This window comes from Simochromis diagramma, unplaced genomic scaffold (genome assembly GCF_900408965.1).
Source record: "Simochromis diagramma unplaced genomic scaffold, fSimDia1.1 OVJJ01000596.1, whole genome shotgun sequence".
Lineage (NCBI taxonomy): Eukaryota > Metazoa > Chordata > Actinopteri > Cichliformes > Cichlidae > Simochromis > Simochromis diagramma.
Genome location: NW_024387245.1, coordinates 8,550,534 through 8,569,856, shown reverse-complemented (window position 1 = coordinate 8,569,856; position 19,323 = coordinate 8,550,534). Strand labels below are relative to the sequence as shown.

At 39.7% G+C, this 19,323-nt stretch overlaps 1 long non-coding RNA gene across 1 annotated transcript; it reads left to right on the top strand.

Annotated features, from left to right (window-relative positions):
* Nucleotides 1-898: 898 nt before the first annotated feature.
* LOC120714561 lies at nucleotides 899-11,236 on the top strand. Its single transcript, XR_005691427.1, has 3 exons — nucleotides 899-910; nucleotides 1,092-1,093; nucleotides 11,124-11,236. It is a non-coding gene; the product is annotated as an uncharacterized LOC120714561 (long non-coding RNA).
* Nucleotides 11,237-19,323: the final 8,087 nt, after the last annotated feature.

The following is a 19,323-nucleotide window of genomic DNA, read 5'->3' as shown; positions in this document are numbered from 1 at the left end:
CAGTTTAGTTTTTGATTTGACTCACAGACACACCACTATTGACCTGTTTGTCCTGGGGCGCTGTTCTGCTTGAATAACTAACACAAATAAACACAAACATGAATGTTAATATAGTTTTCACAGATGTGCACACACACACACACACACACACACACACACACACACACACACACACACACACACACACACACACACACACACACACACACACACACACACACACACACACACACACACACACAAACCATCTGCCAGAGGCATTAGTGGTCTACAGATGCTCAGGTCAGAGCAGGATCAACTACCGTAGCAGCATGTGTGAGTTCATGGGTTCACAGGGGGGCTTTGATCATGTAGGAACACTTTGATTTTTTTTATTTAATCGTATTAACATTTATGCAGCTGGATTTTTAGAGGTTTAACACCCACTCTGAGTTTTGTGTCAAAATCAGAGACTGAATCTATTACTTGGACTTTAAGCACAGATCAGAGACACACACGGTGAAAAAAATTCAAGAAAGTGTATATATCCTGATGCAATATTGCACATAATAATAATGGATTATGGTCTTTAAAGTTAAAAATAACTATCAAATGTAATGAATGGGGAAATATACCAGATACCATATATATCTGTTGTTATAAAAACGATGTGGGCTTCAGTAACAGCTCAGCACTGGCTGATGTCCATACCACGCTGCAATGATGCAGGAATTCCTGTTAAAGTCGACCCAACTAAGAACTGAGTCTGTAAAATACTTTTTTAGAAGTTCTCTATTATATGTCATTTTTAAGATGTGCTGACTAATGGACTTTGCTTGTTCTGCTTCACTGACTGTATCTGTTTCTTTTTCATGCTACAAGTTTCTAAAACATCTGCTTCAAAACTGACTCAGATTTCATGGTTAGACTTGTTCCACGTCTTTTCTGTCTCCCTCAACAAATGTGAAGTCATACAGCCCCGCAATTAGTAAAAAAGAGCCAGTGAGATGCTTTATACATCTAGTTTGGTTTACTTGTACGGTTTCACAACAGAACCTTGTCTGAAATGACTGTACAAATGTGCACTGACAGGACCAGCGAGTAATAACCAGCAGTCAGAAACCAACTGAGGTAAGAGACTGGAAAAAAAGCACAAGAGAAAACAAAAGAGAGAGAGAAACCACAGATCACAAGGTAATTGGATATCCCTCTAGGGCTGCTGAGAGCGAGTCATGTAGGCTACTAGAGGTGATGTGACATACCATTAAAATGGGCAATAGCAAGATAGATACACTTCATTAAACCACTATGAGTTAAATCCAATCTGCAGGTTTATTTATTCCACATTACTACTATTCAAGAGAGTGAACATATAATTACTAAAGAAAATGATTAGTCTCAGTGGGAACTGCCCTAATTCCATGCAGTAAACAACTGTGATTGGCCTGTTTCAAAGTGCAAATACACTGTTTTTTTTTTAAAAAACAGGGATGCTTTCACATATTTTCCAGCTGAGACTTTCATAGCTGTTTTTAAATTTGAAATTACCACAAATATTGCTAAATCGTCCAATAATTTAGATGATTTCATCTAAAGGCTCCTCCTTCTGTCTGCCTCTGGTTTTCCAGAAGATTGATCACCGTCTAAGTGAAACTCTGACAGTCTGTCTGTCTGAGTGACTGGATTTGCACTCTCTCTTTGTCAGTCTTACCATGAGATCACTTCTTATCATTCACATAGATAAGGCAGTGGGTAAACAAGTAGGCAGGGGTGGCCTATCTTTTTAGCTCTCCTTTAAACATTGCACTAAATCCATGCAGTAGCCGGTTATTTAAGAACAAGCATTCGTTTTAGTGACTGTTATGTTAATGAGGAGTAACACTTGCACTTTGCAACTGAAAATGCTCCAGTCTTTCGACCACAGTGCCGTGAACATTGCGGGTTTCACAGCTTGTAACTGATGTTATCCCCACAAAAGGAGGGGGTCCAAAGCCTCTAAAAATTGGTCACTGAAGTCAGTTTGATGTGTATAAATACTCCAATATGTTACAGTGTGACAAAGACTGTTAGGGTTCACGGTAATACCGGTATAATAATGGGCAACAATAAGAAAATGAAATATCGCGATAGAATATGGGTAAAACGCGCATGCGCAGTGCCTTTGTTTTCATGCGCACATGGCGGAAAAAGTATGACAGCGGCGACGGAGAATGAGAAGAGCGAAAGCGAATCGTTGAATGAAATAGATGAACCAGAAGTGGTTTGTAAAAATGCTCCAGCTTCAGTGGTGTGGAACTGGTTTAGCTTTCGTCCGTCAGATACACAACAAAGCACTATTTTTGGTAGAGCATGCTAGCGGGCCGTTGTTATTACACTTAAAATCAATCCTTTGATTTTTCTGACAATCGACAGTGCCCCTTATAATCCCGTGTGCTTTGCCTGGTTGTGTTTACTGACCTCGAAATGATTCTATGTGGTAAACGGCGCTCAAAAATCTGTCAAATGTTTCAGTACGACTTTGCTAAGCTACGAAGCTGCACCGCTTGATGGATTGTCGGAGCATTACTGCTATCGTAGGCAGGAGCCTCGCGGAGTGATACGTACTTTGCTTCAACATAATATTACCGTATTGTGTGTGTATAACCTCTTTTTAAGTTTTGTGGATATTATACGTGGTTATGCTGAGAATATGTCGGCCAATTTCCACTGGAAATGCCTTTTGGTTAAACTGTCAGCAAGGAATTTGCATTTGCACTGTTAAATTTTTATATAACTTTAATGCACATAAAAAACAGCTGCTTGTTTAAGTGAAAATACATCGATGTTTTTTTTTGCACTAATAAAGTTGTGGAGTTGTAAATTGTTTTGTCTAGTGTCAATTATATTGTCAGTTATATCGTTATCGCAAATTTTCAAATGTATATCGTGATAAATATTTTTGGTCATATCGCCCTGCTCTAAAGACTGTTACCTTCCATGATTTCTTTTGTCTGTTTGATGCATTTGCCTTTTTTCCAGCTTAAATAAAGTATTTTTGATGAATGAGACCTTAGCGTATTGCATTTTTGTCCTTTCAGCCTTGACACAATGGTTTTAGAGCATTTTTTTGTTGTTGTTTTGGGCTTTGCATTTCTGTCAAGTCAGGTGGCTACGTAATTCTGCACATAAAAGCAAGTTTGATGAATTTTCTGCCATACGAATACAAATACAAATAATTATACAAATAATTGAAGAGCTTCTCCAAAAGTTGATTCTGTTCATCTGGATGTCTCCCACTGTCCAGATGAACAGAATCAACTTTGGGAGATTTACTTACCTGGATGATTGAGCATGCATTCAGACGAAATTGAAGAGCTTATATACAGTAATGCACCTGTTTGATTAGCTGTTTTAATACGAATAGTATATATCATAGTAATAATCTGTTACTTGACACTAGTGATGATGGGTAAAGATGAAGTAAACATTTTTTTTCTCAGCTTGGGAATCAAATAAGTCATATCAAAGAAGGAACATGTAAACTCACCTTCCAGTAACTGCCCAGTGATGAGAGCAGAGGGTTACTGAGGTAACCATGGTTCTGTGAATGAAGGTCAACCTTTCAATGGGCGTGGTCACTCAGAATGCTAGCATGCTCCTCTTGTAATTTTTTTTTTTAAATTTAAGTATTTCCAGATTAATTTAACGCTGGTTGTTGAAAAACAGGCTTGCCTGAAATAAATTTAGAAGTGTCAGTGAGGCAATTTACATGGAGCTGTCTGTCATTTTTAGGTGCCCAACAGAAGGCAAGAGCAGGTGTATTATATAACACCCCTCTTCAAATTGTTACACTTCTCCACTTATGGTGAAACATCAGAGGTCAACGCTTTTCCCCTTCACCCATGCACTGCAGCCCTTAACTTTCCCGAGCTATTATCTGAAGGAGGTGCATGTGAGCATGTGGATGTCAGACTCTCATTGTCAGCCATCTAATGCAATATCATGTCTGGTGGTGTGATTTGTACTGATCGGTAATAGTCTCATATTGCGTGTGGCTCCCTTGTGTCATGCCTCCTACAACCTGTACACAGGGAGCACACTCAGGTTAAAAAACAAAACAAAATGAGTGCTTTGTTCATTATTAAGAAAGTAGCATTGTCTTGTGCTCAATTCCTGGTGAAACAGATAATATCTCTGACTTCTTCCTCCAGGGTGTTTTGAGTCAGTAAAACAAAGAAAATGAATAAATGATGAACCCTTGATCAGTCAGGTGGAAACAAATGAAGCGTACATTTGTTTCACGGGGGGTCTTTTTTTTTTTTTTAAACTCTCACTCACAAATACTCAGAGGACTCCAAACAAAGCCCCCCTCTTAGTGAAGTGCCTCAGGCTCTTTATAGAACAGAGTTGTATGGGGATGAGTAGCGTGTGAATCACACTTGGTTCCCAGACGCATGCTTGCTCCAGACTTCACCTCCCCCCTCCTCTGTGGCTCATCTCTCTCCTAGAGGTCAACATGTCTTTATATCATGTCAAACACCAAAGCTGCACATAAAAACAGTTGTAACCAGCCTTCGTGTGTCCGATACATGCAGTGCATTCTGTCAGTGCTGACCGGTTCTTTTATGTGTTTTTTTTTTAATGTATTTATATCAATTCCCATTCTGTTACACTTTACTAAGCTGTTGTGCTTGAATGGCTGTTTTTCCTCAAAGCTGGACTTGCCTAAAAATATCCTATTCTGTTCCCCAATATGAAACTAGTGCCTGGAAAACACTTGTATGTTAAGAAAATAAGTGTGTTTTGCTTAAAGTCACCGAGATTTTTCATTTCATAATTGAGACACCTTAACCAATGCTGTGGCAATCTAAGCATAACCATTGAAAACAAATTATGAATAAACACATTGCATATATTTTTAGTCAAAAGATATTGTGACTTGCTGAAAAGGTTGTTAAAAGTTTCTTTAAATTTGGATTAAAAAGACGTTGTTACATGGGGAGATCGTGGCTCAAGAGTTGGGTGTTTGTCTTGTAATCGGAAGGTTGCCGGTTCGAGCCCCGGCTCGGACAGTCTCAGTCGTTGTGTCCTTGGGCAAGACACTTCACCTACTGGTGATGGCCAGAGGGGCTGATAGCGCGATATGGCAGCCTTGCTTCTGTCAGTCTGCCCCAGGGCAGCTGTGGCTACAACTGTAGCTTGCCTTCACCAGTGTATGAATGTGAGAGTGAATGAATAGTGGTATTGTAAAGCGCTTTGAGGGTCCCGAAAAGCGCTATATAAATGCAATCCATTATTATTCATCATTATTTTGGTATCATATATAATTATTGATCTAAGATCAATGCTGATGTCTTTCCTACTTTGCATTGTGTTAACACACACCTGAAAACTCAGCAACCTGCCAAAACAGCTTCTACAGGGATACTCACACTTGCAGGTGACCAGTTGATCATGTGCGGCACCAGGCTGCCCTTTACCATCCTATTAAGAGGGTAAACAAAACGCTGCTTCTACATTTCAGACTATTTTTTTCAAGAATATTTCATTAGTCATGACAAGTAATGGCATTAATGGAAATAACATCCTCAAGGAGTAAGAAGCTGGTTAAACAAAGGTTTTTTCAATTCATCCAAGTGTTAGAGATCTATCTATGAGTCACAGGTTGAACATCATCCTCATACATCTATCAATATATTTCACAAATTCAAGTTTTCATACCTTAAAGCCTCATTGCCAGGTCTCTCTTGGAAATGAGATTTTTAATCTCAATGAGATTTTTACCTGGATAAATAAAGGATTAATAATAATAATTTCAAAAAGTTACAATTCATCTTTGAGCACAAAGATTACAAAGATTAACACAACAATCATGTTAAAACAAATCTGGCACCAATGTGCGTTTGCACATATTTAACTGGATCAAGTTGTGAGACAGCAAAAGTTATGCCTGCTTCAAACATTTTCATCGAGAGCCTGGAGTTGTTTCGCCAGTGGGCCCGACATCGCACCGCTGCTGCGTTGCCAGACCGATTCTTTCAAGTGAGATGTGCTTTCTTTCACCCAGAGATACTGTTGCTCTGAACATGGTTTACCTGCAATAAATATTTCCAAATACAAAAACATTTACAGATTAAAAAAAAGTATTGACCAAAGAATGTTATAGAGCAGACCATTTATTTTATGCTAGAAGGTTTCAAAGGAAAACAGATCTATGTATTAACTGGTTTATTTGCATAAAAGAAGAATTGTATTAGAAGACACAATTCTGTCTATTTCTCAACAGCCATTGCACAGTTAGCTCTAACAGGCTAATTTCTCCATGTATATGCAAACAGTTTGTTTGCTACAGTACTGAGATATGTCAAGATTTCGTTTGACCCCTTATAACATGAATTTGAGAGCTTGAAAACAAATATGGGAATGTGAAAAGAGCAAAGCATGCTTATCACAAAGTGCAAGAATACAAGGGGGCAATTTAGTCAGAGTAGATGCAGACTGGTATGAAATTACAGGAGCAGATGAGGAAAACACATTTCTTAAAGAGTCAGACTCTGGGTGTGATTCACTTGAGTCTTCATTTTTGCTTGTTAAATTTGTGGTTTTAAGCACAGACTGAGTGGGATACAGAGAAGACAGACGGGTGAAGCGGGTCAGAGAAACGACAAACATGAAGGTGACATTTCCAGCATGTAAAAATAGCCGATAGTGTTCTCAGAAATAGTTTTTGTCCGTCTTGGTAACAAAAATGAAACCAGCATATCTGGATGGCTTTACTTTTCATTTTATTTGGAGGCTGTGGTTTATTGCAACTTTGTATCTACGCTAGTATGAAGTGAGTGTGGCAGAGGTTATTCTAAGTTTAGATGAGGTTTTTCACCCTGAAGCCATTTTTTCTGCACCTCCAGTAAACTTGCTTGCACATTTGCGTAGATGTGGTCAACTGTGCAAAACAAAAGGAAACCATGTTTCAGCAACTATTTGTGATGAGCACTTAGTCATAAGCATCTATGCGAACATTCAACACCCTATATGATGTAGTCATTTCTTAGCAATTAAAAATACTTTGGGTTGGTCCATGGAAAACTGTAGCTTGAGCCCAGTAGACCGCTCTATACTCTGCTTCTGAGGAAATGTTTTTAAAACAATGTACATCATTTCAAATTCTGTCAGTCTCTCAAATCCAACTTGATCACAAAACCTTGAAAGGTTAGCAAAAGTCAGATGAAGTTGCAGAAAGCCTTTGAGTTCACTGATTCTGACATTTTTTGCATAGAATCATAACCAGAGACAATAAGCTTTGGGTTTAGTGGAGTCTGTCACGGGCTGTGTGCGGCAGGCAGGAATGGAGGACCCAAAATGCAGGTAAAAGGTAAACTCAAAAAAGAGCTTTATTGCTGAACACCTGGAAGACTGTCGCTAACTAAACTGGGAACACAAATAAACTAAACAAACAGGCAGGCTGGCAGACAGAACACACAGTGAGGTATGAGGGAGAATGTGATGATGAGCAGAGGAAGACGCAGAAACTAAATACAAAAGGGGAACAGGGCAAAGAGGAAACACCTGGGAAAGACAGACGAGACGGGGGAGGGCAAAACAGAACATGACGAACACTGACGGGAGACTATCAAAGTAAAACAGGAAGTACACCGAGACACAGACTGACTAGGGGAACAGACAGATGCGCATGAAGACAAGACTGACCTAACAGGGGAGGATGCACAGAGGCGAGACCAAGACTAGAAATCCAGAATAAACCCACGAGTACAAGCATAATGGATTAGGAAATATAAAATACACAGAGCACTTAATAAATAAACCTAGGTACCCTAACAGAGACTGCATAAGGCTCCATGATTATTTGTTTACATGTTGCTTGACATTAGTGTTGAAACCGGGAAACTAGGTGCAGTTTCACAGGAAACAATTTGCAGATTCTCAAGAGTCGGTTCTGCTAAAGATGTGAGTAAAATGTGTGCTCTTGCTGAGTATGTTGGAACAGCAGCATCATTGTCCATAAGCTTTACATCGCCATGGGGTGAGAGGGTGCTCACCCAGAAAGAAGACACCACCTTCAAAATCAACACCTTCAAGCTTTACTGAAATCTTCATCTGCCCACATGTCTGAGCCAAATGCTTTCTGGAGAAAAGTTTTATTGTCAGACGAGACAAAGATTGAGCTACGAGTGGTATGACTGGACACCGTATATGCTGTAAAGCATGGTGGTGGTAACATCATGCTCTGGGGCTGTTTTTGCTGCCTGTGATGCTGGTACATTGCACACAGTGGATAGAATAACTCGAGTCAAATTCAACCTCCCACCATTTTACAGTTAGATGGTTAAAACTTAGACACAGTTGGGTGCACCAACAGGACAATGATCCCAAACACAACTCAAAACTGGTTTTGGAATGGATATAGCAGGCTATCCGGTCGTTAAGTCTGACGTCACTAGCCGTGTCTGGGCCTAAACTCCGCTGCAGGTCCATATATCAAACGATCACTATGGCATTACTGAGAGTTGAAAAACTGTCTAAAGTCTTTCATCTTTAATAAAATGATCAGCGTTCTGCTCTACCAGGTGTAACAACTGAGTTTAACATCCAGGCATCCATGAAAACGGAATTTATGACATTGAACGGAGTTAGAAGTTAACAGGAAGTTAGCTCGCTAGCTTCTATCTAAATACAATATAGCATGTCCTGACTGCGGGGTTTTGGAAACAAATTAAAACGTACAGCTCTGCTATCACTTAGAACATAAACGAAGACAGAAAACTAAACAGCAGTGACGTTTGTAGGGTTACTGAAGTTGGGCTACCTGGTATATAATGATGTGCTACGTGACCGCTAGCGACACAGCTATGTTAGCATAATATAAACAAGCTAACTTTTTTTTCACTCGATAAAAGTTAACGTGAGTGTTCTCGGTGGTCAGGAACAAATGTAATCGCATGGCAGGATGCTGTAAAAGGACCAAACTTCAGCCAGGAGAACAACTGAGATAATCCATCCACAATACGAGGTTAGTCATTCATATACTGCTGCATGGGCTGGGCTGTAGTTACATCCTAAGGTTTTAAAAACTGAGCTTAAATAAATGATTAGCGGTAATAAAAGCCGAGGGAGGTCAACAGTGATCACTGACTGTTTTAGGAGCTTTTTGAGATCAAATAGAAGAAAATACATAACATTAAACATGTTAACAACACAAAAGCCATATTAAACGCAGACTGCTTTAGGCCCGGAAGTAGGATTCATCATCACATCATCGTCATCACTTAACGACCAGATAGCAGGCTATAATTAAGACTCTAAAATGGCCTTTTCAAAGCCCTGGCCTCAAAGCTATTGAAAATTTGTGGTTTAAGCTTAAAAGCCAGATCAGTGCTGGGAAATTAGCCAATTCTGCCAAAAAAGGGTGATCAAATATCCAGCCAGCTTGTTAATAACTATTAAAAGCAAAAGAGAAACACACCAGCTGAATTCAGAGCTAGTTGTGTGAGGGTTATTAGAATACAGAAGCGTGTCACAATAAATATATTTGAGCAGTGACAAAACAAAACAAACATTTCCGCAGTGTAACGCAGAATATGGTGTCAGATGAAAGAAATGTGCAGTGTGTTTCCTCCTGGTAAGCCCCTGAAGATAAACCTGTTTTACATTTCCAAGTTTCACACAGAGAGAGGCATCTATAAACATTCCTTCTCCCTCAGTAGGATGCCTCATCTGCATTCGCAACAGTCAGTGCCTCTTCTTGCATTGTGCATGTCAGCAGCTGTGATACACTGAATCATGAATGCAATGGTAATCATACCACCTTAAGAGAAACTGTCAACACTGAATATAACGCTTTAATTTGAAATTAACTAGATCTCTGGAATGTATATACTGCACTCTGCAAAAAACACCAATTTCCTTTAAATATTGTCCGTCCTCTACCCTTCATAAACACAGTGAGTCAGATATCAAATCAGTGTTTAAGCAGTGTGGTAAGCTGTGGCGGTCATGGGAAGCTTTTAGCCACACAACAATTTACCCCAATCACCATACTGACTGACAACACCCAGGTAGTAATCATACTTCTGGCAGATGTTTATATTTCCCAAGGGTTTGCTCAAATGTCCTGCAGCAACCATGTAGGTCCTTTGTCCATGAAGCATTTTACCTGTGATGGGTGGACAGGTGTACTTTGGCCCAAAAGGCACAAAACACGTTATACAGAAGTAGAGAGAGGTCAAATTACTGTAGCAAATACAAGATATTTGTCATCGTTTGTTATTCATTTTATGATTAACTTTTCCAGGTCCTCCTCATGCAGACATGGTGGCTCTATCATGGGTGCATTAAAAAGCTGGCAGAGAACACAGGAACTACTGCAGCAAAAAAAAAAAAAGGAGGAAGAAATGAGCCTCCTCACACAAGAAAACAGGAGAATTCAGGTCCAACCTTCAGCTCATCAGTTTGCCGACTCATGCAGTAAAACACTGCAGTTGCTGTCCTGATTGTAAAATCGTACTTTCTCAGGCAGTTCTGTTCTGTTCATTGATCTTGACCTTCTTGATCGCCCCGCTAACCGCCCCACTTCTAATTCTGTGCCGCCATTGGTCATTAGCCTTCATCCAAACAGCCTCAAATTTGGCACCGCAGCAGTACACCTGCCAAGTTTGAAGCCGATTGGATGAATGGTCACGGAGAAAGAGAAAGAACAGATGGACACAGACACATACAGACTTTGCAATTTACTGGGGAGACGACTCGGTGGATTAACAGCTTGTTCTTGTGTCACAGACAGACTAATTAATCAGTGCATGTTTGCTCTTTGTTTTTTTGTTTTGGGGTGGGCAGGGTGTCAGGTTTTTGCCCAACTTTACAACAAGGAAAAGGCAAGGAACAAAAGGCAAAAAGGAAAGCTGAAAAGAAGACGAGATTGAGGGGATGAAGAGAGGAAGAGGAATATTCTCTCTTCTATACTCCTTCTCCAACACTTTTCTCTCCACATTTTATCCCCTTTACCACTTTTTCCTCACACATCTTTCACTACACACACACACACACACACACACACACACACACATATATAAGAATGTATGTGTGTGAGAGTGAAAGAATGAATTTTGGCTTGTACGGCTCCTCATATATATATATATATAGCTGGATAGCGCCTTTGGAGCAGAGGATCACAAGTTCGATTCCTGCCTGGGGCGTCTGTATCCAGTAAGGGTCCTAAGGCTAGACCCCCTATGCTAAGCGAGCCTACCGCAGACATGAGCGAGACAGATAAATATGAAGGCATGCCGGCTCGGACGTCGCCCGGATCAACAAGGTCCGCGTCAGGTGTTGAGGAACCAGGGCTACTGTAACAAGCATCGGTGACCCCATGTACATGAATAGGATGAGGGATCTATGGATTCTTCGAAACCCAACATATCCAGTCCTTCATTACAGTCTCACCTTTTATCTGATTCTGTTATTTTTCTTCTGCTGCATCCAATGACTTCCTCTAAAACCTGCTAATCACCTTCACCACCTTTTACTTCAGACCTGTTTTGTGACAATAATAAAATTACAATAAAAAAAAAAAAATCAGAACTACTCCTTTATCATCATGTTGACATAAAACAGTTAACAAATGCCTATAAGAATGTGCAGATCTACTGATAATGAAGGATGGCCGTGAAAGTGCAAGTACATACTTTTTTTCCACATTTTGGATGGTTCTGGCTGAAGCTGCAACTTGTCTTCTGCACTTTTAAGTAAATGTTTTCTTAGGTTCTGTTGGGGGCTGAATACAGCCCAGCTCTCTGAACACATACACCCCCAGTCACCCTTTAATCAAATGTAACTATCGGCTATAATAAACTGCTTGTAGTAATGACTAATAGGGTCTCTTTATATGACACAACAGTCTTGATTAAATCCCCCATCTTCTAAGCAGGAAGAAAAATGGAAGCTATGCGAAGCAAAGTGTGGACGTTAGCATTATGCCGATGAGCCAGTGTGATCTCGGAATAAAAGGGACGGAGTAATTACTTGGTTATATTGTGATTTAAAACATATAATATAATAAGACCATACTTTGAAAGCCATATGAGGCGCTCTGAGAGAAGATATACAGTCCTGCTTTAATTAAATGAACATGATGCCGGTGAGTGTGTGTATGCATTAATCACAATTACTTTTTAATGCCATTAAACATGACTTTGTGCACAGGTCTCAGAGGAGATGGGAGAATGATGCATTAACCTTTGCTGCACCCAAACACCTGCCCACCAATTACAAGCTGAAAGAGAAGAAAAAGGAGGAAGAACGAATAGTCTTAGGAGTTTAAGACACACTCAGACAAAGCTGCAACATATATAGACAATTTGCGTTCATTTTGTGTTTATTTATTTATTTTGAGAATGTTCTAATCTGTTTTATGTATGCCTTACTCCTTTCAGCACTTGTTTTCAGACATAGAAAAGAAGAAAAAGAGTGTTGCTTCAGATCACACCACCTCCATATCGTATTTGGATCATTCTGTCTCAAATCCACACTGACCTTCTGCTTCACCATCTCCAATTTGCATAAAAATGCTATGGCACAAAATTTGAACATATATAATGATTGCTGTGAATTTTTACCTTCATATACCAAAAAGTTTTCCACATACATTTTTTTGGAATAACCTTCCATTGACACGTGTCCATGCCATTTTTGTTGCACGCTGAAATGTGCAGTCTTATTAACAAATATGGGAGTGCATTACAGATCCAGGTCCTGCCACAGACCTGTGAAAATGTCAGACTTTCATCTTTATCAGTTTTTCAGATATGCATCTGATTTCAATGTGCAAAAATAAATCCTCTGAACTATTAAAAAAATCTTGAATACTATTTGATATATGAAGCTAAAATATCACAGCACTCCTTATATATGTTCAAACTTTGTGCCATAAAGTTTTTACACAAATTGGAGATGATCCAGCAGAAAACATTCTAGAAATCGTTTGATTTAATATGGAGTGGTCTATTTGTAACTTACCCTTAAATAAGCCTCTACAAATGTTCTCTACAAGAAATGAGAGAGACCAGAAGTTATGTCAGCTCTGTTAGTTGGGGAAAATATGATTTAAAAATAGAAACCACTAACTGAGAGCCATGCCAAAGCAAAGATCTGTTGAAGCTCTTATTAAATTAAATATGCGTTTTCCCAAGAGTTGCCAAAATCTAGACTGAAACTACAAAACATCAATAAATACTTGGTAATACTTTAAAAACCAAACAAATAAGGTGCTAAATGATTTTAGAGTTGGGCAAAGAAGGGACAATGTGCAGCAGACAATCATGTTTTCTGACACTGTTGTCATCTATAATGTATCAGGCCACATCTGGCACTCAGGGCTATATGGCTGATGGTTGACCACACGGATGACTTTGCACACTTGGGGACTAACTGACAAGACACTTCCCTGTCACGTATGCCACGTTCTATCTCAGCCTCGAGAAACAGAGCAGGTCTTTTACACTGTGGTTTTACGTAGTACGTTAGAAATGCGAAACATCAGGAAGACGAATTCTGCAAACAATACCTAGGAAAACAAAACGCAAGACAGGTGATCTAAGGTGACAAATACAAAAAAATCCCCTGATGATAAATCATTCAGACTTATGTCCATTTTAATAATTCAGCTGAGCGTAACTTTTGCCCCGTGGGATTTGAAGAGATGACAGTGGGAAACCGCTCGCTTAAAACCTGTCTCTCCAAGAGATCGCATTACTGCATTTAGACGATGAGAGCACCTGCTCCCCTTTATAGCTATTATCAGACACTGAGTGGAGGTCAGTGTTTATGATGCTAAATTAAAATGTGATGATTAATAATTACAGTGTGCTGATGGAGGAAGAGAGTGAGATGAAGCTCTGACAGCAGATTGGAGGATATAAATCATTACAGTCTTACATTCTCTAATGACTGCAGCTACCAAAACAGCATCAATTTTCTCCCCTTGTAATGATGAGTGAGTGAACCCTCCATGGTGTAAGTATATGTTTGTTAGGAGTGCTTTTGCATTCCTGCTGAGAGCTAGGAGGGATGTTATTCTCATGCGTGTTAAATATGATGCTACAGAATATAGTGATGTGAAAATAACTGCATGCTATAACATTTGGTAATGTTCGTAGTGCTTATAGGGTGAGTTATATGAGCTCTATACTATACTAACTCTGAATTTTGTTATGGAACTATCAGTTGGAACAAATGTATACTTGTAGCTGCTGCACTTTGTTTCTGCCGCATTTGTGTGGACAGAAACTGAGATACTAACACTACACACCATTCGTTTGCATGTAAACATTACCATTGTACAAGGAATGCTACAATTCCTGTTCATTAACTTTTTTTTTTTCTTTTGAAGGTTGATCTGTTGTTTGGCCTTTGTGATTTGGGGTTTTTTCTAGGTTTATTTTGTAGTTTCTTTCTAGTTGCGTGTATCTAGCTTTTCCTTGTGCTTCCTAGTTTATTCATTTGTATTTCTAGCTCTTAGGTACTTGTTCATTTAGTCGGTTCCCTTTCGTATCCCGGCATTCTTGGTCTTGTCTGTGTTTTCCATCGCTTTGTGTCTCTGTGTTGTGTTTCCTGTTTTATTTTGGTAGTCTGTGTCTCACGTGCATTGTGTTCAGTTTTGCTTCGCTAGTCTCGTTATGCCTGATTTGTTCCTCCTGCTGCCCATCCTCTTGTTATCCTGTGTGAGTAAGTCCTCAGTCTCCCTCTGCGTGTTGTCCCCGTTTCCTGTGTTTTCATGTTTCCCTCGTCTCCCTCGTTAAGTTCTAGTGGTAAATTCCTGTTTGTTTCAAGTTTTTTGCTTCAAGTTTCTTGTTTCTGAGTTTTGGTTTGTTAGTGCTCTTATGTTTAAGTAGTCACAAAAATAACACTGTTTCTTTCAGTTTATCCTTTTGTGTCTGAGTCCTGCGTTCGGGTCCTGCCTTGCCTGTCATACAGTTATACTTGACAGTGTAAACTTTACTCACTTCCTTAATCGGGTTCATAGCTTTCACACTAGTTTTCTGATTCCATACACATGCACTGACCCATGCCAAAGTAGGAATTAATGAGTTACAGTAACCATCCAACCAAGCTTAATGAGGTCTTTAAAGTCACACAAACTTTCTTCTGAAGGAGAGTCATAAAGTAGTGCCCGCCCACAAGTAATGCAACAGACACATGAAAAATGCAAAAAGTGGTCTACAGTTTGGGCAGCTGTCATGTCCGATCCATCACTGCACCAATGCCTGCTGCTCATATAAAGAGAGGGAAAAAAACAAAACAGCTTGACCACAAAGTTCCCATCAACCCACACAGGAAATGCTGTCCCAGCTCCCACACAATCTAGCCGATCCTTGATTCATAAAGAACATACCACTCTACATCCATACTCACCACAAGAAACCCTGGAGCGCTTTGGCATCACATATCAAACAACTTCCAGATTAAGAGCAGGGCTAGGAAAGCCACAACAAGCGCGAGAATATTAAAAGCAGAGCTCGCTTCAGAGTGCCACACTCAGCAGAACCGACGATCGTCCAGAGTCACTATCACCGAGAATGGGAGACGCCCGCTCATGAAAAACAAAACAGTGACAAAACAGAGGTTTTATAACGCCTTATAAATAAGGAGAGAGAGGGCACAGAGTAACAAAACAAGTCTCTAATCTGTTTTCAATAGCTTTATTAATTATATGGATTTCCTGTCTGTCTGGGAATTCCAAAACAGGTTCCCAGGAAACTGACAAAGCCCAGGTTTTATCTGTGTTAATCTAGTAAATAGAAAATCGTTGCTTATTTATCCTAAACAGAGCTCTGAAGGGTTTACAAAACAAACAGCTGACAAACTGTGGAGGGGAATTTGGCACATTGTCCCACTTTTAGTTACTCGGAAGAACGAAAAACAAGGCATCGGACGGTGGGTGGCCTGGATAAAATCTCCATCTCACTCTCTGTGTAGCATTTTCTCTCACATTCAGGCTCTTGACCTCAGTTAAGTAGGCCACGAAAAGGATAAGAAAGAAGGGCTTTGCTGTCTTGCTAAGCACCTGTCTTAGAGAGACCAGAAATTCCTGTCTGATTTTTGTGTGTCTGGTAAGCCCCATCACAACAGGGATCACTGATTACTTGTCATCTGTTGATGTAACAGCCACAGGTGCAGGTTTTTCCTGCTCTATTACTCTTTTCAGAGGGGGCTCAGTGGAGGATTTGGGCCTTGAGTCTAACCAGTGACTGCAGTCAAGTCATCTCTTTCTGTCCTCAGTCTTCAGCTCATTTCCTCACACTCATTTGTGGGATGATTCAGGAATTTAATATATGGACAAATGGCAACTTTGGGTTTGGCAGTGTCATGTTGAAGAAACACAGCAATCTTTCTGTGGGGATTTTGTGAGACATCCCAGATGCACTGTTGGTTTTCTTTTATATTACACAGGACTGGGTCATAATTGGGCTGATATTCTGCACAACGAGCCCACCACTGGTGGTTACTGGTTTGGAGTTATGCTCATTCATCACTGGATGATTAGCATTTCCATCTTCAAACGTTAGAAAATTAAAAACAGAGAGTAAACTTACATTTATATGTTTGAATCCATTTATTCTCCCTCCTACAAGATCAAAGTCCATTTCCCAAATTGAGAAAGTAGTTTTAATCAAGCGTTGCGAGTGTGGTGTGTTAGAAGTTAATCGAAATGCTACAGCGGTTCATCAGCTCGCCCACAGAGCCATTACAAATGGGCCTTTATGCAAAACCTTCCAATCAATCTGCTTTGGCTTTGGAATTAAAATAAATAAATGGGCAATTGGCCGCATGTGTGCTAATGTTTTAGACATGATTATTATTTTAAAAAAAGTAAAGAAACCATGATATAAGATATAAGATGCAAATATGATAGAATACATGTCCAATTCCATTTTAATAAATGCAAAAAATCAGGTTGAGGGTGATTAATGGGATCTTTATTGTTTCAAATAAGAGACGATCCTGAGTGATGAGACAAGAGACAAAATCTTCCTATTGTGCAAACTTCAGCAGCGGATGAGGAGGAGGAAGATGACCCCCCTGGGCTGCAGACAGCATGATTAGGCAAGATGGAGAAAAACTTGTCCCTGATGCGGCCTTGGAGCATAACCGCCCATCGTTCCGTGTTTCACTTCACATCATCTGAAATAAGACGAAGTGAGCGCAGCAATAAACTGGATCGCCGTGGGACAGTTCTGATTGCTGTTCTAACACCGGGGAAACGCTGAATCAGAAAATGGGCTCTGTGCAATTACGCCGGCCTGCAGCAGTAATAGATGATATGAAGACTCAGAGACTGACTCTGCCACTGGGAAGAGAGGGTTAAAAATATCTCCTTAGTTGATTTTACACGTTGTGGATAAGGAAATACGCTGATGTTTTCACTATTTATTTCTAAACAAGGCTTTACTTTATTTAGTAGCAGCATATGAATGACCCTCTAAATGGCTGAACAGATGTGATCCTTGTTCTTTGTTTATTTATAATTAATTATATTAAACAAATGCTTTGAATTTCAGCACTTAACTCTGAGGTTCTGCTGAAAAGTGCGATCTTGATGCCAGCACTGAGCAGTCACCCTGCATTCTTGCATGTTGCATCTGTGTCAGTGTTTATTATTATTTCATCCAGCCCTTCTGGGGTTGTTCTGTTTGGTCTGCAGTCCTCTTTTATACTTGACAACCTCACCCTCACACTTTAGAGCAGCAACTTAATGGGCTGTTTAAAAAGAACCTTGCAGTAAAGCAAAGTTTCCTCTAATGCACACGAGGCCAAGAGTGTTTTAATTGCTTAAATATTCAGTCTCAGAGCAGTGTGGACTTTGTATCATAAACATTTTGATGCATTACAAAGTAATAAACTTGATTAACACCAAGTTCAGAATCCTTGGCAGCGAAAGGCTCGACATATGCACAGTGCACCTCAGACTCAGATGGAAGGGTAAGCTAACGCTAGCATTCGTGAGTTTGGCAAAAACATAACTTAAAGCTGCTTTTTAGTATTTGTGACGCAGCATGGGGAAAGCAATCCACAGAAACAGACAAAGAATCCTGGCAGCTCAGTAAAGCACCCAAGCAATCATGCAGTCAAATGCAGTATTGTTATCTGAGCTTTATTGTCTGCAATATCACTCAAAACTGTTGCCAAAAATTTAGTTTACTGATCATTTTCTGATATGCGAAACAGCAGAGAAAAACGCACTACTTTGCTCTGGATCCTCTTCCAGCAAACCTCGGGGCTTATGAGGGAAAACACTCGCGCTCAGTTTTTGTGAGTGTTTCTTTTTGTGACCCGTTCAAGTACCGCACAACAAAGAAGTATAACAGGAATGACTACTCGGCCATGGTGTCTCCAGCTGTCCGTGTCCATAACAGAGGATAATCGAGGCTTAGTGATGTTGGCGGCTTTTCTGTCTTTGGCATGTGGATTGTGATTGGTTGCTGGTTTCTTGTCAGCTTAATGCAGTTTTTAATTAGAAAATTATATCTTTATTTATTTTCATGGTTACTACACTAAATTAAATTAAGAAACAGGGTGGCGGTAGTCAGAAGTTTGAGCCCCTGCTACTTTAGTTTGCATGCTGAATTATCCCTGCTGGTTTCCCCGAATTAAAGTTAGAGACAAGGTGCTTAGGTATATTAATGGGACTTTGTACTAAAAAGAATTTTAAGCGATCAGTTATAGTAGAAATTCACATTGGCAAATGTTCTGGTGTTTACAATGGACACAGTTTGATATCTTAAGGTAGAAAATAAACAGACACATCATACAATGTGTTTTTGCATATTAATCTATAAATTTTGAAGTTTTAGGAAGCATAAAAATGTAAAATAAATAAATACAATTTGGACTTTAGCAAGCTTTGAGAGGAAGCCTGCCACTCACACAAGCTGTATGGTCTCACTCACAAATCCATCATTAGCGTCACAATCGCCTGCCTCGACATGTTTTCAGTTCCAATTTTTCACATGCTTGATTCGGACCCTTAGGCGTCACAGTGTATCCCTTCAAAAATGTGGCAATTTTGTGTAGTCACTGTTGTGGGACACATTACTATGGCAACCATGGAAATGGAAGAGAAGCTTTGTTGCAGATGGGAAATGTTAGCTTTGTAACCCCTAAACTCAAAGGATGTAGTTTCTAAACTTAACAAAGTAGTTCATAGAAGTCATATCACACAATTCACACCCTGACTCTTGTTGTTTTCCATCAAATTCACAAATTTTACTTGGAAGTACCTCACATACTGGAAAAATATGCTGAAGAGATAAAGTTGTAATGTGACAAGAAGGAGTTCAGAGCTGTTGATTTAGC